General features: G+C 37.4%; 1 long non-coding RNA gene across 3 annotated transcripts; it reads left to right on the top strand.

The window, feature by feature from the left end:
* Positions 1 to 510: 510 nt before the first annotated feature.
* Positions 511 to 27,022, top strand: LOC137850627 (uncharacterized). Of its 3 annotated transcripts, XR_011092691.1 has the most exons (4): positions 511 to 781; positions 18,231 to 18,432; positions 19,095 to 19,303; positions 25,123 to 27,022. It is a non-coding gene; the product is annotated as an uncharacterized lncRNA (long non-coding RNA). The 3 variants fall into 3 exon arrangements; XR_011092690.1 differs by lacking the exon at positions 25,123 to 27,022 and having other exon boundaries at positions 19,095 to 22,105; XR_011092692.1 differs by lacking the exon at positions 25,123 to 27,022 and having other exon boundaries at positions 511 to 721; positions 19,095 to 22,105.
* Positions 27,023 to 27,576: the final 554 nt, after the last annotated feature.

Genomic DNA, 27,576 nt, shown 5'->3' on the forward strand with positions numbered 1-27,576 from the left:
GGGGACCAAGAAGTGGCTTTATGTGAAGGTTTTTTGAGAGTGAGAGCCCAGGAAAAAAAGCATAAAATCACTTATTAAAAACGTAATGAGGGCTGAAATCATTGGGTGATTAGAAATGAAAATTATCACAATGAGGCAATGTCTAAGCACTATGTTCTCAGGGGGACTAGCTTTAGCTTTTTGTTGTTGTTGTTGTTATTCATCAGTCCTGTCCTTTACAGTCATCATCAACCTCTGGGGATAAGGTGAGGTGTTAGATTGTTCCTTCTCCCCCTCTCTCCATTTGACACTTATTATTTCTTTCCTTTTCTCTCTTTTGATAGTCTGTCATTAAAGTTTTGGGGCAATATTCCTTTGGGACCCTGGAGATTAATCTTTGATATGAATAATATTTTCAGTATTTCATATATTGTGGTGTGATGGCTTGTACCTGTCTATTTGTTCTTAGAGAACAAGCTTTCCCTTATAAGAAGAGAGGGGAAAGCCAGGTGGGATGGAGAGAATGTTTCAGTCCATTGGGATCAGCTGAGGCTCTGTGGGATAGACCAGATTTCTTCCTGACATGATGCTTTGAAGGGGTGGGGAGAGTCATGGTGATGTGATGTAGTCCTGCAACTGGATTTTAGAGTGGGGGAGCCTGCAGAGAGGAGCAGAGCTTCAGGGGGTGCAGAGAAGAAAAAGTTACAAGAAAGCAGCAGCACCTAGGCAGAATTTGTCAAAGGTGAATGGGCTGTCTTCCTCTGCAGTGTCTTGAATGCTGTTGCTCTGTGGCTTTTCCAAGGTAGCTCATGAATGTTTCTAATAATGTTAGAATCCATGCTGATGAGCATTTATATTGTGCAGTGGAAAATGGGTAGAAATGTTCTAGGTAGCAGAGATCTGAGGCAGTATGGCCACATGGTGCAATAGACATTGTGGTTCTGGTCCAAAGCAACACTAATATGGGCACAGTGCTGTGTTTTGCAGCTGCACTGAATAAACTTTAGCTTGTTGGCAGGCAGCTAGCCCTGGTGTCCTTGCATGTGTTCTTCATTGTTTCTCCTTCAATGATGTGGGGGATGCAAATAAACCAAATTTATTTTCATGTGTTTACTTCTATGTTCCTGGATTGTAAATTAACTCCTTAGCAATTACTCTAATCCTAGAATTTCCAAATATTTGAATTTTGCAATTTGCTGCTGCCTGTACATGCTTTTTAGTCAAGTTCTCTTTCATAAACATCCGTTTCTAAAAGCTGAATGAATTGCATGGTCCTGTGCCAAGAGCTAGCACAGTACTTGTTAATGTGTCGTAACGCAGAATTATGTAGGATGCAATAGAATATAGAAATTACTTTTCTTAAAATTAATTCAAGTGAGAATATAATTAGGGGGTCATAAGAATCCTATGAAGAGGAATACTCAAATATAACCTTAACTATCCCTACTTTTGTTATTAAGCCCATGTTATTAAGCCTCACCTCGTAAGCCTAGGCTCACCTAGTAAGCCTGCCACCTGAATACAGCACACCTCCTCAATGCTTGTTAAAAATGTCTCACTACCACTAAAAGATGCTGGAGATACTATGTGGTAGAATGCCTTACTGCTTACATATGTTCCATTTTCCAACAGCTAATCACCTTTCCAGACCCCGTCCTTACTGGTAGAAGGAGGAACTTGATATCCTGAGCAGGAGGTGGCTAGAGGCTTTCTAGGATTGGTAGGGAAGTGTTTAAGGAGATCCTCAGGAAATGGAGTTTGCCTGGGTCTGACTGTGAGCTAGGGTAAATTCTGTTACTAACCATCTTAACTATACACTGTTTTATCCATCCAAGATATCAGGCTCAAACTGTCCTCATAACACTCATTTTTCAGTGATGCATTTATAAATTCATTGGAATAAGTGGAGTGAGAATTTTTTTGCAAATCTGAGCAAGCAGAAGGGGTTTAGGGGGAGAGCAATATGCCTAAATGGTGACAGTCTTTTTTAAATAATTGATTGCTGGGGGGGTAAAAAAGGCGAAGTTTAAACATCTGAAATGTGAAATCTGTTGGAGTGAGATACTTTGAAAAGACTTCAAAATAAGCACCAGGTAAGTTCTGCTGCAAATGAGTAACAGTTTAAGATTTTCCTCTTGATGCTTCTGTGAAAAGCTCACGCATGTAGATGTATCAGGAGGCTCTGAATGTTCCCTGCCTACAAAGCAATAGATTCAAACATCCTTGTCTTCTTTCAAATCCTACACTTGCCTTCTGCGGGTCTTTTTGTGCTCTGAAGTAGTGATCCTCCAAGGGAAATTTCCTAATGCAGTAGTCTCTGAAGCTCTGTACAGAGTGTTTCACAGAATTGAGAGGACAGGTTTCTCCAGTGCTCTTAACTGAGCTATAGCCTTTAACTGCAGAGAGAGAGAGAATTCATACACTTCATTATTTTTATTATTATTATTATTATTGTCATTTTATTTTTGCCTGTGATCATATTTTATCAGGTCTGTTTTTCTACTACCTTAAACTTTTAGAATCTTTGACTTTCTTCTATGACTTCTTCCCCCCCCCCCACCTTTTTGTAATAAAATTTTGTAATAAATTGTAATTTTGTAATAAAAAATAAGAGGCTGTTTTTGGCATAGGAATAGATACGTTACTCATGAACAGAAAAAGGTGTGCAAGAAACTGAGTGATGTTTTATATGATTCTTGGGGCCTCATGCATTCCTCATTGCTCTAAAATTTAATTTGAATGTATCCTTTAAATGAAAAGTGATTATTAAATGATATATATTTTTTTAATTTCCTCTTCACTCTGTTTGCTTTTATCTCAGTCTAAAATTGCTAATGTACAAGGCCTCTTAAGAATATATATGGGTTTTTTAGGGAGATGTTGACACTCTTGGGCACAGGGGACAAGCAGAGCTCTGAACTCTGCCTATGTCCCACTTTCATTGCATTTGGATTATACCTTCTGTGATGGAAATTTTTGGTCTTTTTCATAAAAATGTTAACATTTAATTTTGTGGCTGAACACTGACTATTTTTAAGTTACTCCCTTTTTTTTTTTATCTTTTTTTTTTTTTTGAAAAAGATTAATATCCCTTTGCTAGAGAGGGTACTTTTAATAGTGTTACAGATTAGGTTACTAGAATTATTAATCCCTTAGGATGCTTATTCTCATACATTTTTACTGCATGTCTGCTGATAGTTAGAGAAGTTTTCTCATTACTACTAATGATAATGGTGTTAGCATGGTAACATAATTGCTTTGCATTCTGGTAACATGAATTAAGGGTTAGGGGGTTGATGCTTTTTTCTTTAAACTTCATTGTTTTGTTGACATGTGTTTCCGTTTTGCTCAGTGTTCAGCAGAATATTTATATCGGTGAAATTCCTTACCCAAATGTAATGCAATGTAGTCATGCAAGTAAGCTGTTAAGGGAAAAGAAAGAAACAGTTGGGGGGAGGGAACAAGTAGAAATCTTTTTACCCTTTCCCTCTTTTTCATTATGTTCTGTTATTCTGTTTTGGATGGCTAAGGGATAGATTTTGATACAGCTAAGAATGCCACGGGGTAAATTGTGGGGAAACATATGCAGGATGGATATGCACTGCTTGCTCTGTAACAATTGCAAGAACTGTTATTAGTGGGTTAGCACTTATTAGGAAAGTGAATAAGCAGCACTGGACCCTGAGGGTACGTTGACACTGTGCAGTAGAGCACAGCACAAACAGTCCCCAGCTAGCTCCAAGCAGGCCGAAGCATCGGCATGGCACAGTGCAGCAGCAGATGAACGCCGACAGCAAAATGGCTGTGCTGGCACGGCAGTTCTCAGCAGTACTAATGAGCACCAGTGACACAGTTAGACTATTTCTGGTTCTGGAACTAACACCTGTGTAGGGCTGCAGACTTTATTCCCTGCAAAGGCTCATGTCATAAGCAATGTAATGTATTACAAAAAGAGTGAAAAATAAAAACAGAAGAAATACATGGCTCTGGATTAGCTACATATGTGAACAGTTATGTTACATAGAGCAACTCGGCTAGATGTTATGGTTTCTGTTGCAGCTTCTACCTTTTCTGACTTATTCTTTTGTGCATGTGTTCAGTACGCTCTGGTGATCCATATACAGTTTATTGCCATTGTGCATTGAAGTCTTTTTTGGTGGTTTGGACCATTTGCAATGTCCATGAATGATGGCTTTAAGCTGGTGCACATGCGTTGAGGTCTCTGATGGTCATGCTAATTGTTCACCAGTTGTTCTGGCACCAGCTGCAGGCTGTGCATGTTACAGCAGCCTGCCATCCACTATTTCTTGGCGTGCTTGTGTAGTGAGGGAGAGAGCTTAGGCTTCTTGGGAGGTGTAACTCACCTGCATCATCCTGGTACTCATCCCAGAGGAAAATGAAGGAAAAATAAACACCAGGGAAGGATGCTTGCGCTAATGCAGTGTGAACCAAAGAAATTTTCCATGAAAGAGCAGGTGCAGTAATCAAGTCATCCAAGCTAAAAAGGAAGCAAAGCAACTAAAAATATATATGTCTAAATATTTATTCATATGCATTTTATATAGTTTTAGTTAATAGTGGTGGTGGGTTCACCTTCATCAGCTGTCAGATGCCCACCCAGCCACTCTCTTGTTCCCCTTCCTCAACAGTAAATATGCTGGAAAAGCTTGTGGTTCAAGATGAAGACACAGAGATCTTTTGCCAGTTGCTGTCACAGGCGACTGGTGTGGGGTTCTCCACAGGCAGCAGAGTGGGTGTCTGATCCAGCATGGCCTGCTGCCCATGGGCTGCAGGGGGATCTCTGCTCCGGTGCCTGGAGCCTTCCTCCTCCTCTCCCCTGGGTGCCAGCAGGGCTGTTTCTCCCCTTCTTTCTGTCAGCTGCCGGGCAGCGCGGTGCCCTCCTTTCTTCCCCAGGCTGTCCCTGAGGCGAGGCACCGCCATCTTGGCTGCTGGGCCCAGCCGTGCCCTGCAGTGGGGCCATTGGGGCCAGCATGGGGCATCCCCAGCATCACCACATGCAACAACAACACAGCAATACACCTGCACCCACAGGTGCCCACACCCTGTACAAGTGTCAGTAAATTAAACGTTAAAGTTAGAAATTCCTGGCTTTTGTAAGAATAGAAAAAAGACTCACCAAAAACTCAAAAGGGCATGCCACTTCAAACATTTTAAAGTAAGATTAATTTTCCAAGTATGTGTGTGCTATTTTTCTCTTGAGAAACTTCAGCATGAGACAAATAATACCTTGAGGCCTTCATGTGATGATGATAAGTGAGCATTATTGACTTTTTTTTCATTTGCCTTGTGATCAAATTCCTTAACATTTCTCATGGAACAGAGTTACCAGTGAGGAAGACGAAGAGAAACTAAGGTGCCTGTGGTGATGTTTTGTTTTGTTAGTTTGCTTCTTATAGACACAGCAACTTTGTTGTCGGAAAAGTTTAAAGAAAGAAAGCCTAATGATTCCTGGCTCCATTTCACAGGTTCCTTTCCTGCCACAGGCTGTTTGTTTGCAAAGGGTGTACCTCACAAGGTACACCTTTGTGGCTGCACTTGGCATGGGGTACCGGCCCCAGCCCTATCATTGCTGTCAGATGCAACATGTTGCCTGCAGTGCTGACCAGCAGTTGAAAGGAACCACTTTGACCATTTTCACCTTCTGGTCAAGATGGAAAAGGTTATGTGGAAGCACCAATGTGCAGGCAGCTAGAGCTCCCTTGTTGTACCCTGTGTATATTCGGTCATGTCTCAGATTTGTGTCGTTTTTGCAAAAAGTAGATGATTGTATCTCTGATATAATTCCTGGCAGGTCTCAAACTTTTGCATGTTATTATGTTTCTTCAACTTAGCATTCTGGGTGCAGATCTGTCTCCTCCATGATCCATTACTAAATACCTTATGCAATCCAGAGGGCTGGAATTGTAACAACCAGTGTCTGTTAGCATAAATGTCTGAAGCCTTATCTTCTCTGTAAACAAATGAAAAAAATAAGATTTGGGGGAAGAGGAAGATTGGCAACAAGATTAACATTCTTCTAACAGGAGAATGTTATTAATAAAGGATCAGTTTTGAGATTTTTAGAAACCAGTAATTTCATAGTAGTTAGGTCTGTCTTTTTACCCACTCATGATCTCTGATCTTTATTTCCCTCATGACATTTATATTGTTAAAATACATTTAGGTAAAAACGAAGTGTTAAAGCATGTATATATATGTAGGGACAAACAGTGTACAAAGCATAACATATTAAAGAATAGTGATAAATACTAATGTGTTTTTTTTTTTTTTTTTTTTTGTACAGCTACTTTTAAACTGCGAGAATAATTTCAATTTTAATTTTCTCAAATGAATGCAGAGCTATCTCACAAACCATTGATTTCAAAACAAAAGTATTAATTGGAGATCCTGATGTGACATAGGTTACTATTTCTATAAATTATTTGAGAAATTCCAATTTCCAAAAAGCTATTCTTTCATCAGTGGCACCTGTTCTTCACAGACACTGAAATTATTGCACGCTTTCTTCTTTCAAGTGACATAAATGTGCTCTGTGGCTTCACTTCCTTCACTGCATCCTGCTTTGGCTGAGTTTTGCATGCAACTCCATAAAGACTCATTGCCCAAAGGAAGCTTGCTGTCAATAAGGTTTTGGTGTGTAATCTACTGCCACTTGCTACTGGCTATCCACCATTGCTGTCAAAATTAGCATTGGACAAATGCTGAAAACCTCTGCTGTTCCTTCTCCAAAGTCTTATGATGATGTTTTAAGCCAAAATGACAAGCTTTGTCAAGTGACTTGATCTGCTTTTGGACCTAAACAATAACTTGTAAAGGACAAAAAAAAAAAGGGGGGGGGGGGGGGGGGAGGGAAGATTTGAGTGTGTGTAGGCAGTCTGAATATTAAAAAACAAAACAAAACAAAAACATATACACAGGAGGGTGGAGTTTTTGGTTTTCTGTTTAGATGACCAAATTTGTCCTGTCTATAGTCATAGATGACTGTTTCCTTTAGATCTGAAAGAAGTCTCCTCACAGTTTTTCTTTTTTCTTATTTGTTTACATTTCTCCTCTTATGTTCCTATAGCCTTTTCTGCTATTTAGTGTTCCACACAAACTATCTGTGTCTGTAATGAGATATATCATATTTGAGATGTATATATTTACAGTAAATGTAAACAAATCTGGTTTTATATGATATATGTGTACAGTCAATTAGGAAGCAAAAAGAAACTTAAATATCCTTTTGACTGCCAAGTGACAGATATTCATGCAATTTTTGTTTACTACTGGACAGCTTAATCTTACCTTATGTTTTAAAAATATGATCATGAAGTAAATACTTGTGGTTTGGTTGTCAGGAGTTGGTTACTAGGTCTTGATTATGGAAATACCAGGTTAGTTTCTCTGTTACAGAACTAATCTTCAAATAACATTAGTAGAACTCTGTCATCTTGGTATTATGTTATATCACTCTGTAGAACCAGATGGGAAGGGAAATGAGAATTCCCTTGGTACAAATACCATCTGACAAGAAGAAATAAAACCACCTGTTGTGCTGTGTAAAGGCAGAGTTAAGGCTTCTTAAGACAGATGAAGATTTTTGTTTTTCTTTATTTTTGGCCCATGTAGGCCTATTTCTTTCTTTCTTACACTTTGTTGGGATTGTTAAATGCATTCCTGAGGCCATAGCCACAAATGCAGTTTATCCAGTGTTGAAAGTTTGTCTCTTTTGGAGTAATTACCAGTTCTTGCACCTCTTCTATGCTCACCTTCCTTCCCTATACATACTCATTATCATGGTTTGTCAATTATCTTCCAAACTGTATTAAAAAGATAACTCTCTACCATTAGCAATTGCTCAGAAGTTGCTAATAGCTCTCATGAGAGCACTTGTCTCACCCCATATCTCCCACCTTATCAAAAGGTCACATTAATTACAGGACCCTTGCTGGGAATAAATCAATGTGTCAATCAGAGACCCACAATTGTACTGCAGTTGGAAAGTAAAAATTCCAGAACAGGTTATATTTAGGGGCTTTTTTTTTTTTTTTTTTTTTTTTTTTTTTTTTTTTTTGACACTATATTTGTGAGTTAACTTAAGAACAAGGAATAATGCAGTATGTTGAAAATGAAGGAGTATATATATTTTTAAAATCACATATTTACTTGTATATTTTATTGCAATTATTCATCTACTTAAAATCCTAATACACTATTCTTACTTTAAAAAAAAGAATATCTGAAAAATGATCATCTTGAGTTAAAAAGAAAACTTAAAACATAGGAAAATGCATTGAATTCCAGGTATATTCAGTCTCTGGCAAATAATAAATTTTGGTCTTTAAGCATACATCTCTGAATATTTCAATGCTGGATAATAAGAAATTTGAGCTGCAATAAAGATTTCCTTATTTAGTCTTTTTAAGAGTGTGAACAGACCTAGAGACTGTTATACTTAAAATTTGTAGGGCTCTTTGCTTTATGGGGTTGTGTTTTGTGAAACAAAACAGACAGTTTCTAACTGAAATGATAGTAAATGAGAACCGCATTAACAAATAGGGGAAAACATTTATTTTATTCACTCCTTCACTCCTTTTTCCTCCAGTATTATATTCCACTGAATTATTATAGTCCAGTATTATTATATTACACTGTTTTCCAGCAGTGATAGACTGCATAAAAACTCATTCACAGACTGCTGTTAAATCCCAAGATTTAGATCAAGTTCTCATATATTGTTATTACCACCAGCGTGGTTCTTCAGGATCTTAATTGTGTGCTAACTACTCAAGCAGGTTAACGTAAAATTTAATTTGTGCTCATCAGCTTGAGGCTACAGAAATGCGTAATAAACTTGATTTATAAACTTCTAATTTTGCTCACCATTAAATAAAAAATTATTTGTGTGTGCATATGTCAGTATTGGAGAGGAAGCAGTCTAATAACTTTCTAAATATAGTTGGACTGGTTATGTTACATCCATTTAACATGATGTCTGAGTCTTTGTTTTAGATCCAGACATCTTGAAGTCTGATTAGTGTTGAGAAGCAAAACTGGAAAGTTTTCACTTATCCATGTGGGGAACTCAAGTAGAGACGAAATACAGGAAAGCTATAGGTGAAGATTCTCTGGATACCAAGATAAAGGGAAGATATAGCAGTGGATAATTTCTTATTTTGCATAATTTTTATTAATTAATTTATATATATATTTTTACATGAACAATAGTAGCTTCATCATGAGTAAGTTATAAAAAAATAATCACAAAACATTGTCTCTCTTTTTCTCTTTCACCTCCCTCTTACTGTTCCAATAGAAGAAAAAGTTATGTTTGTGGAGAGGGAAAAAAAAAAAAAAATTACAGGCCTGTCAGTCTCACGTCAGTGCCTGGTAAAATCATGGAGAAGATGGTTCTCGAACGTATTGAGGCGCACCTGGGGGACAAAGCAGTCATTGGTCCCAGCCAGCATGGGTTTGTGAAGGGTAGGTCCTGCCTAACTAACCTGATTTCCTTTTATGATAAGATCACCCGTATGGTGGACCAAGGGAAACCAGCTGATGTGATTTTTTTGGACTTCAGCAAGGCTTTTGACACGGTTTCCCATAGGATCCTACTGGACAAAATGTCCACCATACAGCTAAATAAAAACATCATACGATGGGTGAGCAATTGGCTAACGGGCAGGGCCCAAAGGGTTATGGTGAATGGGGCTGCGTCAGGCTGGCGGGCGGTCACCAGTGGGGTCCCTCAAGGCTCCATTTTAGGGCCGGTACTTTTCAATATTTTTATAAACGATCTGGATGTAGGAATAGAAGGTATTTTGAGCAAGTTTGCTGATGACACCAAACTTGGAGGAGTTGTGGACTCTGTTGAGGGTGGAAAGGCCTTACAGAGGGATCTGGATAGGTTGGAGAGCTGGGCGATTGCCAACCGCATGAAGTTCAATAAGAGCAAGTGCCGGGTCCTGCACCTGGGACGGGGAAACCCTGGCTGCACGTACAGACTGGGCGATGAGACGCTGGAGAGCAGCCTAGAAGAGAGGGATCTGGGGGTCGTGGTAGACAGCAAGTTGAATATGAGCCAGCAGTGTGCCCTGGCAGCCAGGAGGGCTGTTATAGGGATTTGAGAATCAATTAAAAAGAAAGATTTCTTATTTATTTGTTTTTATTTTAACATCTGCCCAAAGTGCTACAGTAACAGTCTGCTACAGAGATCAGAATGATGTGACTTGGGAGTGTAAACCAGGCTGTGCTGAGTAATCTGTTGTGCCAAGAGAGCCCAAGTGGAAGTGGAGGACTAGCTGGCAAGTACAGCATGTTTTGGTGGCCTGTCTGTTGTTCCTGTCTGTGGGGAGCACTGCATCACATCATCACAACGGTGGCCCCTCATCTCTGAGAGCAGCTGAGGCTGTTCTGCTGGTCCATTTCTTTCTTGCATTGAAGCTGTCGTGGTTTAATGTGGCTCGGTACCATGCAACTCACCTGCCCACCCCACTCCCCCCCCAACTGTGGGGAAGGGAGAGAACTGAAGAAGGTGGCCAGGGGGCACTGCAAGAACTTGGGGTTGAGGTGAGGACAGTTTAATAGGAAGGAAATGGGGGAGGGCAGACAACAACAACAACAACAAATGATGTACCGTGCAGTGGCTCCGTGACTAGTGCCCAGTCCCTAAAGTTTTACAAATTTAGGTCAAAGATGATCACATGAAATAACAAAGTGTTGTATGTATATATGCCAAGATGACTTATCACATATATATAAAAAAAAAAAGTAGATGTTAGGGATGACACAAATAAATTAGGTGTTATGAATTAATATACAATTTTGAATAATAAAAAAAAAAGTTTAAAACCTAGTTGGTCTTGTTACTTGATGTTCTTTCAGAAATTTGTTATTCAGGAGGAAGCATTCTAATCTTCCCTCATAGTTCTGAGTGTGGTAGGAATTATTAATTTAATTTTGGAATTTGTCTAATACTCTATTCTAATCCAGGTAAATCTGAAGTATAAATGGGGCAGGCATATTGGTTTAATAAAGATGATACCTGTAGGCATAAAAGCAAAATCTAAGTTTGTTTCTGGATTATGTGTAACAAACTAGTCATTTAACAGACTCTGAGAGGTAGATACCTCAGTAGAGAAGAGAGGAATTGATCTGTCTTGCAGGACCGCACCTAATTATTATTTTTTTAAATATTGGAAAAATCATTTGTGTCTGAAAATGTTTCAAAATTAGCATGCCTTATCAAACCTTATCCATTTCTGATTGGAGCTAAATACTGTTGATGGCTTCTTTTCTTATATTTACTCTGCTATTTTAATTATTTAGTGTAGATAAATAAAGATAGTAACAAACAGCTGGAAGGCAGTCTGGGTTCTGCAATTCATAAATACTAGTATCATCACTCTCCTTTCCTTCCCAATAGTGCTTTGCAGGAAAACGTGAGTGTAGCTGGTGCTGTTAATTAGCCGTGTGCCATTACAGTTTCTGAAAGATATGTTATAGTAGTCATAACGCAACGCTCAGATTACAGGGTTTATCCTGTTATGATGCTGTACTGCATGAAACTATACTGTGTGAAGCAAGAAGTATCTTCAGAATAAATTTATAATAGCATGAATAATTTCTAATAGTAGAGTTTGCATTAAGTGAAGTTGAGTTATTTCACATGTGTACCTTGATTTCACTTAGGCAAAATTAACTTCTTTGAGTTGTCTAAGAAATGCTGTCATAAATGTGGCCCCAATTGGGATTGGGATGGGATGTCTGAGTATGGGTAGTTCCTGGCCATACTGCAGTGTTTATTCGTGGTTTGGGACAAAGATTTTCATTGCCATGCTTCTCACTATCATCTATCTATAAGTTGATAAGTTGCTGCATCTGAAGTTACCTGTATTTTGAGTTTCCACCAAAAGGTCTCTCTTATCTCTCTCTCCTTTTTTTTTTTTTTTTCTTTTTTTTCTTGAAAACTATACTCAGAAGAATTCAAGGAAATCGTGAGATTTCTGCATAAACTGCCTAGTTTTACAGTGCATGGTAAACTGGATGCATCCAGGATGCATCTGACATATAAACAAAATAGCATGTGAAGTGCTGCAAAGCATAAAGCCTGTGGGAAGTATGGCATATAGTTATTGCTCATGATTTATCACAAAAAGTAGGGTGTGTCCCAGATGCACTCGATTTACTCTACGTACTTGTGAAAAGGTATTAATGCTTTTCAGAGTGTAGGGCTCACTGTTGTAGTTAGGCAAGTCTTAGAAATGTGACAACATTGTTCATATCGGAAAAAAGTTTAGTAATTTTTTAATGTCCATAAAATGGTCATATGTGGTGATGATGAGCTGAATATTAACGGAAAAACTTTTGAATGAACAGCATAGTGTTCATTATGAGGCCAGAAGTTGATTTTTTTTTTAATTAAATCAGCATTTAAGAGTTGGATCATGAACATGAAGGTCATACATCTTGAAATGTGCTGTTATATTATGCTAGATAAAGCATTGGAACTATTCCAATCTTATTTCCTTTCTGTATTTTTTCTGAATTCCTATTAGAGTACCATGGGCAAAAAAGGAAGAGATTCAACTAGCCTACATTCTAATTTGTAAATTATACTGTTTGGTCTTGTGAATTGCAAAGTATTCTGGTTTCTCATCCTCGAGGCCATCTAATATCTAAGTGGAGTACATGATAAACTTCTGCTTCTAAACAACATTACTTGCACGTTTGAAGAGAAAGATTTAAATGTTTTGTTTGACATGAGCTTAATGCTCAGCATCCTGTTGGTAGAACCTAATTGGAAGCTTCCAAAGTGGGTTTATTGTTAAATGTGTTTTGTGGAGGGTGGTGGGTTGCATTCTGCTGCAGTCAGTGAATGGCCTCCTCTTGTACCTCTAGTTCCAGAAACAAAGCCAAAGTCCTCGTGGAGAGAGAAGGATGACAGCAATAAAAAGGTGCAGCTGTGTTTGCTAAAGAATACATTTACTTGCTAAAACTCTTACAAAGTAATGAATACTAGAATTCTAACTTGGGTTGCAGATCTACTTGTAACGTACCCATCTTAGGAAAATATTGTTAACCTGCATTACTCCAGATAATTGCAATCAGACAGCAACTGCAATGGAATACACTGTAGGACCTGTATATTATTGCTCCATTGCAAGTCCAGTAGAACTACTGCTACTTCCTCCTACCATGTTTTTGAGCAGTCTTTTCTCATCTACTTACCAGTGAGATGATCAAGGAAACACGAGTATTGTTTTCAGTGTAGTGGTAGTTCTGTGCTGTTTGAGTATTTTAAGATATGATGCTGGTATGTCATTCTGCACAAAATCATTAAATCATTCATTTCAAGGAGTATTTAAAACACTTTTCATGTGTGTCTCTGGATAAACATACTTTTTTTGGACTTTAATTATTATGATGATTGTTTATAAAATACAAAGTTGTTGGCAATAGCACATGAGTAACCATAGTTGTATTCTACAATTGAGGAATGGACAGCCTGAAAAAAAAAACATCTTTTATTCATAATTTTTACCTTTGTAGAGCTAGTTGATTGACTGGTTTTATTCATTACCTGGGAAAGTCATTTACATATGAACAGTACATTCTTAGGTAATTATAATAATTATTAAAGAATACCTCATTAGCTACATTGATTCTTTTGACAATAACTAATCATGAATCAACTAAAATATAGAAAAATAATACTTCAGTGTTTTATAGTGTGTGTTAATTTCATCCATTTCTGCTGACTGGTATTGCTCTTTCAAAAGCAAATCTTTAAACATTTCAGGTTGTTAAAATTTGTCCTACAGGTAGGTTGCTTAAAAATACTGAAAGATTTAGAAAGGGCTTCTGCATGCAAGGGTGGTTCCCCCTTCTGTATCACGCCGGTGGCAGGAGGCTGGACAGAAGGTGAAGCCCCCTCTGCTCCTGGGAGTTCACAGCTGGGGGAGCTCAGAGGAGGAGGCCGGGTTGTAGTCAGAGGAATAAGCATTGTAAACCTTATTTCCAGACTTCCTGAGAGACAACAGCTTTTGACTTTGTGAAAAAGTTACAGTTTTATATGTTGCTGATGATGACTTTTCAGCCAAAGAATGCCAAAAGGCATTTATTAGCTGTAGCTGTTCTATTGATAAAGATAATTTTAAATAAATACACATAGGTCTGCTTTCCAAATGAAGGATCAAAAGGAACTCTTTCAGAATGCCTGCAGAAAGTATGAGCTCTTAATTTTTATGCCAGACTTTTCTGAGGCAAAAGGCAGGGACCATTAAAGTAGTTTCGTTCTGCCAAGGTATTTATAATGTAAGTAAAAAGAAAAAAAGCCTATCATAAAATAGAAGTGCCCATCAAAGCTTCATGAGAATATTTGACAAGCAATTTAACTGTCTAACAGTAGAGTATTTATTGCAGGTAGATAGGACATTTATCTTTTAAAATTTTTGGATTCCTTTTGTGTTAAGTTAGATACTATAATTAAATGTAACTGTGTTATTGTATTGCAATATAATTGTATGGAATGAGATATAGAGGTAATTTTAAAACCTCCTCTATATAGTATTTAAAAATATTTTGCCATTCCTGCAGTAGAGTTATCTTGAATCAATAATTTTAATGTAGGTACATTAATCCATTAATCATATTCTATTCAATAAGAACTGAAGTAAATTTACACATCCAATTGCTTATTTATTTATTTATTTATTTTTATGAAAGCTGGGAAGGTATTCTTTCAGCTGTGTGTATTTTCCATGTTCTGGTGAGGAGACATCATGAAAGCCTAGTGTTACTATATCCTTGGCCCAACTCCAAAATTCTTGTAATTCTTGACTGTTAGGCATCCATGTTTTGGAGGCAGGGGAAGGAATAATGAACTTTTCATTAAGAAAGTATCAGGATTAACAGAGGAAAATATTTTGGTAGTATTTTCTTGATGTATCCCATTTAAAAATACTGACTTTTTTTAAGCAAGTGATAAAGCAGTACTTTACAGCTAATCAGCTATTAGAATATCTGAGAATGCATATCTAGTAGTAACAGCTCTAAAAATGATGTTCATGTGCCATGAAAGAAAAATTATGTTTTTTGGGGGGGTTACCTTGTTATTTGTACTGTATGGCCCTTTTAAAGGTGACTTTTGTTGTTGTTGTTGTTGTTTTTTGTTTTTTTTTGTTTTTTGTTTTTCCTCCAAGATAAAGTTCTTCAACACTCATGGGACTTAAGGCTGTCTGTAGTGAATTGTCTCAGGGAGGTAGCTGAAGCGTTCTGTATTGTGTGCCTGGAGTGCCTCCTCCCCTCCTGGATAAAGACCCTCCTCATTCCAGGTCACTCTGTAAATCCAGAATTCTGGGTGGAATCAGTACAGACAAACAACAATGAGAGGCTGAGGGTGTTTTTGCTGGTCCCACAAAGCGCGTAGAGATGTAAACAAGGAATCTGGATTGCAGGTAGGCTGCTGTAGCTGCAGGGATGAATGATTCAGTTTGACTCTGGAATCACAGAATCACAGAATTTCTAGGTTGGAAGAGACCTCAAGATCATCGAGTCCAACCTCTGACCTAACGCTAACAGTCCCCACTAAACCATATCCCTAAGCTCTACATCTAAATGTCTTTTGAAGACTTCCAGGGATGGTGACTCCACCACCTCCCTGGGCAGCCCGTTCCAGTACCTAACAACCCTTTCAGTAAAGAAATTCTTCCTAACATCTAACCTAAAACTCCCCTGGCGTAACTTTAGCCCATTCCCCCTCGTCCTGTCACCAGGCACATGGGAGAACAGGCCAACCCCCACCTCGCTACAGCCTCCTTTAATGTACTTATACAGAGCAATAAGGTCACCCCTGAGCCTCCTCTTCTCTAGGCTGAACAAGCCCAGCTCCTTCAGCCGCTCCTCATAGGACTTGCTCTCCAGGCCCCTCACCAGCTTCGTCGCCCTTCTTTGGACCCGCTCAAGCACCTCGATGTCCTTCTTGTAGCGAGGGGCCCAAAACTGAACACAGTACTCGAGGTGCAGCCTCACCAGAGCCGAGTACAGGGGGACGATCACCTCCCTAGCCCTGCTGGTCACAGTGTTTCTGATACAAGCCAGGATGCCGTTGGCCTTCTTGGCCACCTGAGCACACTGCTGGCTCATATTCAGCCGACTGTCCACCATCACTCCCAGGTCCTTCTCTGCCTGGCAGCTCTCCAACCATTCCTCACCCAGCCTGTAGTTCTGCTTGGGGTTATTGCGCCCCAGGTGCAGGACCCGGCACTTGGCCTTGTTGAACTTCATGCAGTTGACCTCAGCCCATCGGTGCAGCCTATCCAGATCCTCCTGCAGAGCCTTCCTACCCTCGAGCAGATCGACACACGCACCTAGCTTGGTGTCATCTGCAAACTTACTGAGGGTGCACTCAATGCCGTCATCCAGATCATTGATGAATATGTTAAAGAGGACCGGCCCCAGCACCGAGCCCTGGGGGACGCCACTAGTGACTGGCCTCCAACTGGACTTGGCTCCATTTACCACAACTCTTTGGGCCCGGCTATCCAGCCAGTTTCTAACTCATGCAATGGATAGATGTCTTTCAGACCTTGTAGCACACAGATGTATATTCACCTCAGCATGCATTAGAAGTCAATGTGATTTTGCCTTTAAAAATAAATGGGAATTTTTTTTGTTAAAAAATTAACAAATGGTTGTTAATTATGTTAAATTACATGAATTAGTGGAATTTCTAGCTAGTCTTGCAATGCCATCCTATGTGTGCATTTGAGTGTAATAGACAGCATCAGTTTGTCTATCTGCAGTCAAAAAAGTGAGGAAAAAAAAAATCCTTACTACATGTATGCTTTGTAACTTGCATGTGGTGAAAAGTACCATTTTTAAAGCAGAGGAAAATACAATAGTGCTAACAAAACAAACATTTTGTAAACATTTAAAACTCTTTTTTAAAAAAAAAAAAATCTATAAACACCATATACTCCAGCTAAGAATTTGGTTACGGTTTATTGTATTTACTACTAAATACATCACTACGCTGTGTTGTGTTTACTAATGTTTTTTCATGTAATGTTTGGCTGACATAACGTCATACATTTTATGAACAAAGCAAGGATACACAGCTGTGCTATTAAAAGTTCCTTAAAATATAGTTCATGCCAGGGTCAAAAGAATGTTTAATTCTCTTGGTTCTGGCTGGAAATGATTTTTCATCCAAGATGGGTAATTCAGAAATAATTAAATCCCTTTTAGATTGCCTGCAGGCAACTTTATTATTTAACTTTATTATTTTTGTAACTGCATGGATTCTGAGCCAGCATGATAGATCTGTAATTGTTTTCGTTTCTTTATCTGCCACTTTTATTTTTTTCTCCCCTCTCCCTACAGCAGGCATTGTCTTCATTTTGTTTTTTGCTCCGAGCATGCTGTTGGTACACAAGAAACAATAAAAACTAATCACAGTCATCAGCCACTTTCTGTAATCCTTAGGGCTTTAGTAAAACCTGCCAGCGCTGAGAGGTCTTTCGCATGTAGCACGATAGAGCTCTGCAGCCAGCATTGCATGCTGTGGTTCTTAACGTGGTCCTAGGGCTGACCTACTGCATGAATCTGTGCAGGTCTCTTTACCTTTCTATCCCTCAAACAGGGATATGAGCATGTGCAGCCTAGCTTATTCAGACGGCACGTTCTCCAAGCCATGTGCTGTTGTTACTCGGTCTGTTTCTCACTGCAGGGGAGGCATTTGGTGGCAGTGTCTTAGCAGGAAGATGTTGTAATGTTAGTGTAAAAATATCTTCTGTTTGGTGACCATTCCTGAATCTATTGGGGCTGTCATCTGTTGAGACCCTGTCATGGCAAAGCATTATGCAGTCAGCAATCGGCAATTTAGATGCCCATACCATTTCAGTTATGTGTTCAGTTCCATTAGATTCAGTTGTATTCACAAGTGATGAATCTGGGCAAGCTGCAATGTCCTTCTACGTCAATAGTAAAGTGAAATGTACCTTTATTGTATGCTATGAAAATTGTAGTGTTTCTCCCATCTGCAATTTTCTCTTGTTTTGGTATTTATAAACAAGCATGTTTGGTTTTACTGTTCTGTCGCTTTAAGCATGCTTTTAACCAAAAAATAAAAAATAAAAAAATAATGGAAATATTGCTTTAAACTTTTATTTCAGAGAGATTTATTTCTATATGAGTTGGATTTACACCTGCTGTTCTGAGAAACCTTCCCCCTCTGTCTTTTCTAGCTGTCGCCCTATTAAAAATCTGTGGCCAGATTGTGGAAGGTCTGGCTGAGGGTTCGCAATCTCACAGCACCATTTGTCAACTGAAGATGAGAAAAGAACTCGGAACAATTGGATTCAAGCCTCATTCTGCCTCAGTTTTATAGCCTCTTTTTACAGTTTATCACTGGGTCTGGAAAGAATGCTAAAAGTCAGATAATGGAAAGTAGGTATCAGAACGCAAACAATGGTGTTAAATAACTCGTCACCCAATGTGAATTGGTAACACTGCTCCTTGAAATTGTATTTTTGATTTTTTTTTTTTTTTTTTTTTTTGATTTTGGCTATTTATGATGGCCATGGTATAACACATCTTAGAGCAACAGGGAGAGCATGCCAGCTGAAAATCTACAACAACTATTTATAGTATAAAAATTCAGCTTTTGTTATTGGTGTAGAATGATATTGCAGCTTGCCTAAGTTCATCATGTGGGAATATGGTTGTCAGTGATCTTTTTAGTTAAGTCTTCCTCCTAAAGTATAGATTTGGCATTTGAAATGGCAGTGGGGAGAGAGCAACAGCATTTTGCCATTTGAAAGAGGTGTCATGTGCTGTTTAAAAAGTGAGGCATGTGTAACAAAGCTAGCAACTTTTATTTCTTAAGGGGCATGGTGCTGTTGGAGAAATCCATGGAGTCGTGTGACTACCTTTCCATAACTTGGAGGCTTTAAGTCAGCTGTTAACATCTCAGAATACCCTAACTGAAGTAGATTTCTTATTTTAGTTCAGAAATTACAGTCTGAGGCAGTTTACTGACCATGTATTATCACTGTAGAGAATAGTACTGCATCCCAAAATACTCAATTTAGAACTTTTTTCTCCCCCAGGACGTGGCAGTTTTCTGGAGCACTGGAGGGTTCCACAGGAGCTGCCCCCAGATGCCTTCTGTATTGCCTGGACCTGGTGCTTCCAGCTGTCAGCTCTGGAGCTGATATAGCAGCCCTGTGTTTGAGCAGCTGCAGCCCCGGGAAAGTTGTCTTACAGAGTGAAAGGACACCCAGGCTTCTGGCAGAACTGCCAGGTGGCCTCACAGGAGGTGGGCACAAAGATTTTAGCTCTGCAACTCAGGAATAGCATGTTTTGCCAGAGCAACAGCTCATCAATTGCTGAGATCGCTTTTCTTTTAATGAAGGTTTGGCTTCTGTCAGCAGCCAGCATAGAAGCCCTGAGGACACAGCTGAACAGTTTTCTGTGTAACACTCCTATGAAACTGAAAACAACCTGGGGTCTGAAATAGTTCAGGGTCCTTTCCAAACCTGTGTTGATGTTGTGGGCAATATTGCAATATATATTTTATCTGGAAACAGCTGTTTCACCTACCCTAACTCTAAAAAAGGCAGTTTTAATTATAATTATATTAAAAAGTTTATATTAAAAGATTTTAATATAAGCCTACAATAAAAGATCAAACTCTTAAAAATTATATATTTTGCATAGAAGAAATCGGAAGTAGCCAATATGCTGTTTTGTCTGCAAATCTATTAGGCAAATTTCTCAGCTGCTACTCAGGGAAGTGTGGTAACCAACTTGGATATAAAGCTCAGTTTAGTTCCCAGAGAGATTTGAAATGGGAAAGTGATGTTATTCTATGAAAAAATACAGATTTTTCAAGAATCCATCTCTTGTTACTCAAAACAAGGATTTTTTTTTTCAATATTCCAACATATTCTTCACACCTTTTCTCTAGAAGTGTGTGTAGCACAATACAAAATGATGACATTCCAGCAGGAGATTTCAAAGATGGCAGAAGCAGCTTGAAGCACAGTCTGTTTATTGTCATCTTATATCTGAATAACGAAATTAGACTGCCTCCCATTGGGAGCAATCCAAGTAGCTGGTTGAATCAAAATATCACACCTAAAGTAAAAAGAGCTGTAATTTTGAAACAAGAAATTCTACAATATATGCAGTGCATTAATTAAATAAATAAATAAATCCACAATCATCTTATTTTAAATATTGTGATGAAATCACAATAAAATAGATATAAATATTATAGTATCAGCTATCATCAAATATTTTGTTTCTTATTGAAATACTTCAGCACTTCCCTTCAAAGTATTTGTGGCATTTCCATTCTGGGAATAAATAAATAAATAAATAAATAATCAAGTTTCATCTTAACACTGTTTTGAAAGGATTAAATATTAGGTTTTCTTGTAAGACAGTTACTCCACTTTTACTTTTCCCTTTTGTTCTTCTGCATTTTTCCTAATAAAAATTTCCGTGTTTGCACATAAGCTTGGAGGTTATGTGTGAGGAATTCAGTGCACCAAAGGAGGGTGTGTTTTAGCTTGCAAGAATTCTGAATTGCTAGTTTAGATGGCTTATTGTTCAATGGGGAGACCAAATATATTTAAGCTACTTTGTTTCATTGTGGCAAAATAGCTTTTAAGGTTAAATATTTGTTCCTTTTAAAAACAAATAATCTGTTGCCATTGAAGAAAACTGGTATTTGAAAGAGAATTTGTAAGCAAAACAATTCAGCAACAGAATTAATAGCTTCATGGATAAACTGGAGAGTGAATTATCATAGCATGCATATATGATAGGTAGTAGGCTTGTTCAGCTATTAACAGTCTAATGCTGCTGCTTTCATTCTGATAGCTACTGTGGGAATGTTTGGTAACAGAATGAGGATACAAGCAGTAGCAGAAAAGGAACGATCATGACATTTTTGGCATTCTTGGTCCTTGCTTCTAATAAGTGAACTTCTGACATTTTTCATTCATATGGTAGGAGGGTTGCAGGGGTATTGAAATAGTCTAGTGGCACATTGGTTCCCTTGGAACCATTTTCCACACAAATATTCCACTTGTTAAAATAGCAACAATAATCACCCCTTGCTGCCCCTGAATCCCATGTCATAACACGCTAAGGGTATTGCATAAAAAATAGAAGATATTTATTTGAAAGGCCAAGAAGTGAACTGAGAAAGGGGCAGGATGAAAGGAGGAAAATTAAGTGTTTTGGAGGTTTTTTGTTTTTTAATTTTATTTTTGAAAGATATTTATCTGTATATATGAAAAGCAATCAAAACGGTGCACAGAGTTTGAAACAACTTTCACACCTCTTAAATCCTTTTTTGTTCATTTGCCTTTGACAGGGTATTACATTAAAGGAGGAAAGACTTTCACAGTCTTTCTTTGTAGACTGTCATGCAATAAATTAATTTCTACTTCTAGCTGATATCTGAACATCTTTACATTTGTAAACCTATCAATACTTCAGCTGTTAGAAAGCTTGTTCCATGAACTAGAATAAAGTCAACTTTAGATACAGGTAGTCTTGAAGGAAAAGGTATTGTAAACAAAGATTATATGTACCGTCTGGGCTTACTAAATTCAGTCCTGCCATTTGAAATGGTTTCCAGTGAAATTCCTCCTTATTTTTATTCATCCATCTATGTGTATGCACACATAAAGTGAATGATAATGTATCTTATATAATTCCAAGAATCAACATAAATGACTTATTAATTCATTATTTGTTTTTATAAAAGATGGAGCATTTTTAAATTTTATTTATTGAACACAACTGTATCTAAAAGCCCCCCAGAAAACAGATGTAGAGCCTTGGCAACCATGGGAAATCATGCGTTTCAGGATTATGAAAGTCAGTGGGACTTATGCTTAATGTAAACTCCATACCTGTATGTAATGTAGCTTGATGTGATGTGTAGGTGTAAACTATATATGTATGCTCAACTTTTGTAACTGGTATCTTGTTTACACAGCATATACGACATGAGGATATTCTCTCCACCAGTCTTTGCCTGTATTCTGAGAGTTGTCTGAGGCTTTCTGATGTAGTGAAAGTGTTTAAAAAAAAAAATAATTGAGAAAATGCAAAGTGTTTGATGTTTTGTTATATCTTTTTTAGAGATAAGAGCAGATAGAGGCAAGTTTACTCACACAAATCCACATTATTTACTGGAAAGAAAATGCAAATATATTACTTGCTTCAGAGAATAGCTGTAGGGAGACACTTGAGCATTACGCTATATACCCAAGAGAAGCTTCTATAAGGACAAGAAGAAGCTCTTCAGTAATGTCTGACAAAGCCTACTGAAGGAATATGAGTTTCTTGAAGTCTGTAATTTGCACAACTGCTAACAAATTACAGAAGTACGTAAGATTACGTAAGATTGATCTACTGAAGTTTACAACTGAATGCTTTAAAAGATACAAAAATGTTCAGCTTTCAAAACTGTTTTATGTCAAAACTGTGACAAATCTATGCAGATTTTCCCCATGGAATAGCACAAGTATTTTTAAAGTGCTTTTAGAAAAACCCAAGTCATCTGTGTGAACATTCATCTGCAAATGTGTCCAGATGCTTTGCAGAGTCTATCTTTGCAAGTTCTCTTTGAACAGATAGGATAGTAGCAGCACCTTGTGAGAAACATGGGTTTTGTTTGGACTGTGTAAAAATACAAGCTTCCTACTCACTTTTTTCCCCTTCATATAGAAAAAAATATTTTTTGTTTGGATACAGCTTTCACCCATGCATTAAAAAAAAAAGTTTCTGAACTCAGCTTTGTGGGAGCATTAATATTACTAGACAGTAATGGTGCTCTTTGCTGTGAAGTATTTCAGCAGAAAATACTAATGCAAAATGGCATCCATAATTGTTCTGTGAGATATGCTATTTTATTTTCACATCCTACTATACCCTCTCTATTCTCTTTTTTTTTTTTTTTTTGAGATATGAGAAATTCAGTTGTTTAATTGAGAGCTATGAATACAATTCATTTCAGATTCTTACCGGGATGGTCTTGCTTGAAAACAAATTTTTAGGTTGAACATAGGGATAGCTTCACAACTTGCAAGTGGGTTTATTTTTCTTACTGTTTCACCTCCTGCTTCCTATTCTTCTTACATACTTCCTATTCCTACTCTTACATAGCCCTGTGCATAACTCTTACGTAGCCCTGTGCATAAGGGATCAGAGACTTTAAGTTTGGATGATGAGTGCTTTCTGTGTGCTTTCATGCACGGTCAAGAGGACAGTTTCATTTCTGCGTGAAAACTGTTTTCTGTTTAAGTCACTCCAAACCACTTGCCTTATAAGGCTCTGAATTATTTCATACAGATTGTTTTTAGATAAATTTGCCTTAATTTTGAAACTTGTTTGCTTATCTAATTGTGCTGTAGGTTATTGCTTGAAGACTTGAGGGTGCTTTCTTATACAAGTCTGTTATAATGAGCTCCGACTCTTCTGAAACTTAAAACAGTCAGGATCCCTCAAACATGCTAATCTTTTTCAGGAAAACAAACAAACAAACAAAAAAGAAGTTAATAAAGCTAACTCCCTGATAATTTCAGGGGGCAGAACTATTCTATAAGAAAGGAATTAATGTTTCTAAGGAGTGCAAAAATAACACAATCTACTTCTTCCTTTGTGCCAATTTAATTTTTTTTTTTATTATTATTTTTTTGTTTGTTTGTTTGTTTTTAAGCAAAAAGTGAAAAAGAAGAAACACGTGCAAAAGTTTGGTGCTTACTGATTGTATTGAGAAGGAAACCAGGAATACAAAATGACAGGAACTTAAAAGGTTTCAGTTCACATTTTAAGAAGATAATACAAGGAGATTCATGCCCCTTATTAACTACGTGCCCTTTCAAGCCAACCTAGAGTCCTTCAGTTTCCTCCTCATTCTCATTCCACCTGCATCTCTTGGGGGGAAAAAATACAGAGCTAGCCTCCTGCTTACATTGGGGATGGTGGGGAGTTTCGGTTCATGCAGAGGCTAAATGCTCTGCACTTCCTTCTGCAGGAATAGTGTCACTGGATCATGAAATGAATCCCTGAGCCTGTTTTTGAAAATCTGGCAAATTTTCACATTGGAATATGCATTATCATTATCTAGATACCTAGAAATGGAGTGATGCTGTGAGGCATGGCTTCCACTAAGAGTACACAGATTTAGCATTTCAACTGCACTTACTGTATGTGAAGTTCAATTGATCTGGCCTAACATGGCATAAAGGGACAGTGATGCTTTGCACCAAAGCAATGTTTTCTTGCCACTTAGTGTTTTTGATTCCAGCAAGAAACCTTGAGGAAAGGTTACCATCATTTTCATTTCTTTGTCAGTTGAGTGAATTATACACACAATTACATGTATTAACATCTATCTTCAGATACTAATCCAGTAGTGTGAATTTTTTCTTTTTTTTTTTTTTTCAAATTGTATTGTTTTTCATTAGAAATACTTTAAAAAGTTTTTACTGTAAGTTTCTTATTTATATACTGAATTACCACTGTCTATCCGTACTTCATGTTACTTTGTTGAGCTGGAACAGTAACACTGATTTTTTTTTTCTCTTCTCTTAACAAAAGTATATTTTCCAGAATCAACTTCCCAAACATATTAGTTGTATTTTTATGATACAGCTTACCATTTTAAGAACACTTCAGTTGCTCTGCAGTATTAAAGAGCATCCAATTAAATTAAGTTGGCATCAAGGAATATGTTGTGCTCCTGCAAAAGGAAACACTCTCACAACTTATAGAGAAATCTTAATGTCAATGATCACTTTGCTTACGTATTTATCCTAATTATAAAACATTTTCTTATTTTAAGTGAATCTTACATAACATTCAAAGCGTCTATTTTACATTTCAAATTGAAAACTTCTCTTCAATGTAGCTCTCAAACTATAATATGCAAAAGCATAAAAGGATTCTACTTATAGAATTATAGAAAGTTTCAAGATATATATTTTGAACTTCCTTTTGTTTCCTTTAAATTGTTGACATTACATAATAAATTACATTCTCTTGCCTCAGGGATGTACGCCTTAACAACGCAATGCCTAACATTCTGTCTTTATTGTTCTTTCTTTGCAGTTTCCAGGGAGACCAAAGTTTAGGACACAATCTCAGGATGAGTTCAGAGTGTTCACTTCATCAAGCCGTGATAATTGACAGGGTTGATAAACTAGTAAGGAGAATTAGTGAACAAACAAGGATAAGATGAACTAGATGAGCGTACTGTGTTTGTGAAAAATTGAATGAAAACATATAGAAAACAGCTCTTCTTCAGTTGCCTAAAAACAAAATTTTCAATTTTAAATGTAAAATATAAACCAACATTTAGTAAACTTTCCTATCTCACCAGAATACTACTATATTCATTAGGATGTGTATTAAGAATATGTCTGTCTTAATTTTGCTGTGTTGTACAAGCTTCAGATCACATTCCCTGAATCCCACAAGAAAGCAGATTCTGTAGTTCAGATCACCCTAGTCTGTACCACTGCTTCTGCTATGGATATTTACATAGCTCAAAGCAAAAGGCCTTGAACAAAGAAAGTAACAACACTTCTGTAATCCACAAAGTTTGCAGTAGTTAAGGGGCATGAAGTTCATCTAGCTTTTTTAGAATGAAGATATATTTCATTTTAAGAGCTTTCATCCTAGCAGCAGCTGTGTGAAGCTGGGCACTATAATGGTGTAGCCTGTGGACGAAAGAAAGTAACATTAGGGATGCCCATACATTTGAGTGCTTCAGAAATTTATGGGGTAGGTTGGACAATTTGAAGATTCAGTATCTGTAATGTCTTCAGCAGCCCTTCTCTGGGGGAAAGCCTTTTTGTGGAGTTTCTCATTGTCTAGGCTATTCTAACACTGAATCCTTCCTGAACTCTCTAGTGTGGGCTTGCCAGGGTATCAAAAGAGGAGACCTAACATGTTCCTATAAACATTGCAGATTCTTACTTTATATGCTCTGGAATGTTCAGAATCATAGCACAGGAAGTTCTGTTTTATATCTCTGGATTATCTAAGTGTAAATTCACAAAGAATAGCTATGAATGGGACCCTGGGAAGTCATTTAGATCTTTCTGGTCCCTAACACTTCACAAAAGGAATGCAAGTCCACATTTTTGTTATTTTGTCTTTTTTTTTTTTTTTTTTTTTTCCCCCTCTAAATAGTTACTGTTGCAGACCTGTACATATTTTTAGTTTCTAAGTGACTTGGCATACATGTTTCTGAATTATGAAAATAGTGGCTCTATCATGTGAAAATCTGCAGGAAATCTGTCTTAGATCCAGCAGTGTTGAGTAATTTTGTTAAGGAACTGAATGATGGAATCGATGGTACACTTATCAAGCTTAAGGCAACAAAAAGATGGTTGGCACTGTCCTATATCTCGAAGCCTGAGTTAAAATTCAAACTTGTCCTTCATTTTTTAATGTCTTTTCTCTCATTTGTCAATTCCTTAAATAAGAATATTTTTAATAAAAATTAAAAAATGAAGAACTTCACAGGTTCACAAGATGGATATGACCTAGTAACATCAGGCTGACATTTGCTTTATATATAAAAGACAATACTTGAGTATTGTCTTTACAATACAATTGTATTTTACTCAACAGTAGTCAGGCTGTGTGTGTTCTAGGAAATTAAATGTGCCAGAGGCTGTCACAAAAAAAATGCCACAGGATGGCAGATATGTCTGATACCAAACCATTATGCCACTTACTACCTTTCAGAAGAATATGACTAGATCTAGACCACATGCTGAGAATTGTTTCTTTCATATCTTTGAGAATTATTTTGAAAAAATGGTAGTTCATGTTGGTCAAACTATGACAAAGGAACATTCTAACAATTTAACAGTATAAGAAATTAAATTTCACAGCCTGAAAGTATTCCCTGGAAGTGTTTCTTTTACTAGTACAAACATAAGCATTGTCTAATACTTTCAGCGATGGGTATCTCAGTGCAGTTACATAAGACTGAAACTTCACAGGCAGAACCAGAAATAATAATAATAATAAAGATATGCAATAAAATGACTTATAAGGAGAGATTGAATAAATTGCAAGAATTTATCCTAAAGAGTTGATTGTCCTTTCTTCTCCCTCCCTCCTATTACCTCAGTGTTTTTCAAATAAGTAAAAATATGACACTGTTCTGATCCAAAAAATCAGAAGAATTTATATGGTAATCATGACGTGAGGTATTAAGTAAATTTTAGCACAGAATCCTCAGATAAGACATGGAAAACATTCTGTTCTTAAAACAGGTTGCTGAAGAGATTATAGGGACCCCCATTCCCAGATATCCTTCTAGCCATGGAAATATTCCTTTAAGAATGACATTGCTATAGGTCTTGGTGAGGAAGGAGGAAAATGAAATGAATTTCCTTCTTGCCATGGTTGTCTTGAAACAACTTTACATTGCTGAATGTATTTGGGGAAAGTCATCATATCCCCCTTACATTAGATATGCCCTACTTCAAAGCAAAATCAGTTTTTATTTTTGACATATTTTTATTTGTGATTAAAATCTTTTAG

Source organism: Anas acuta, chromosome 2 (genome assembly GCF_963932015.1).
Source record: "Anas acuta chromosome 2, bAnaAcu1.1, whole genome shotgun sequence".
NCBI classification, from domain to species: domain Eukaryota; kingdom Metazoa; phylum Chordata; class Aves; order Anseriformes; family Anatidae; genus Anas; species Anas acuta.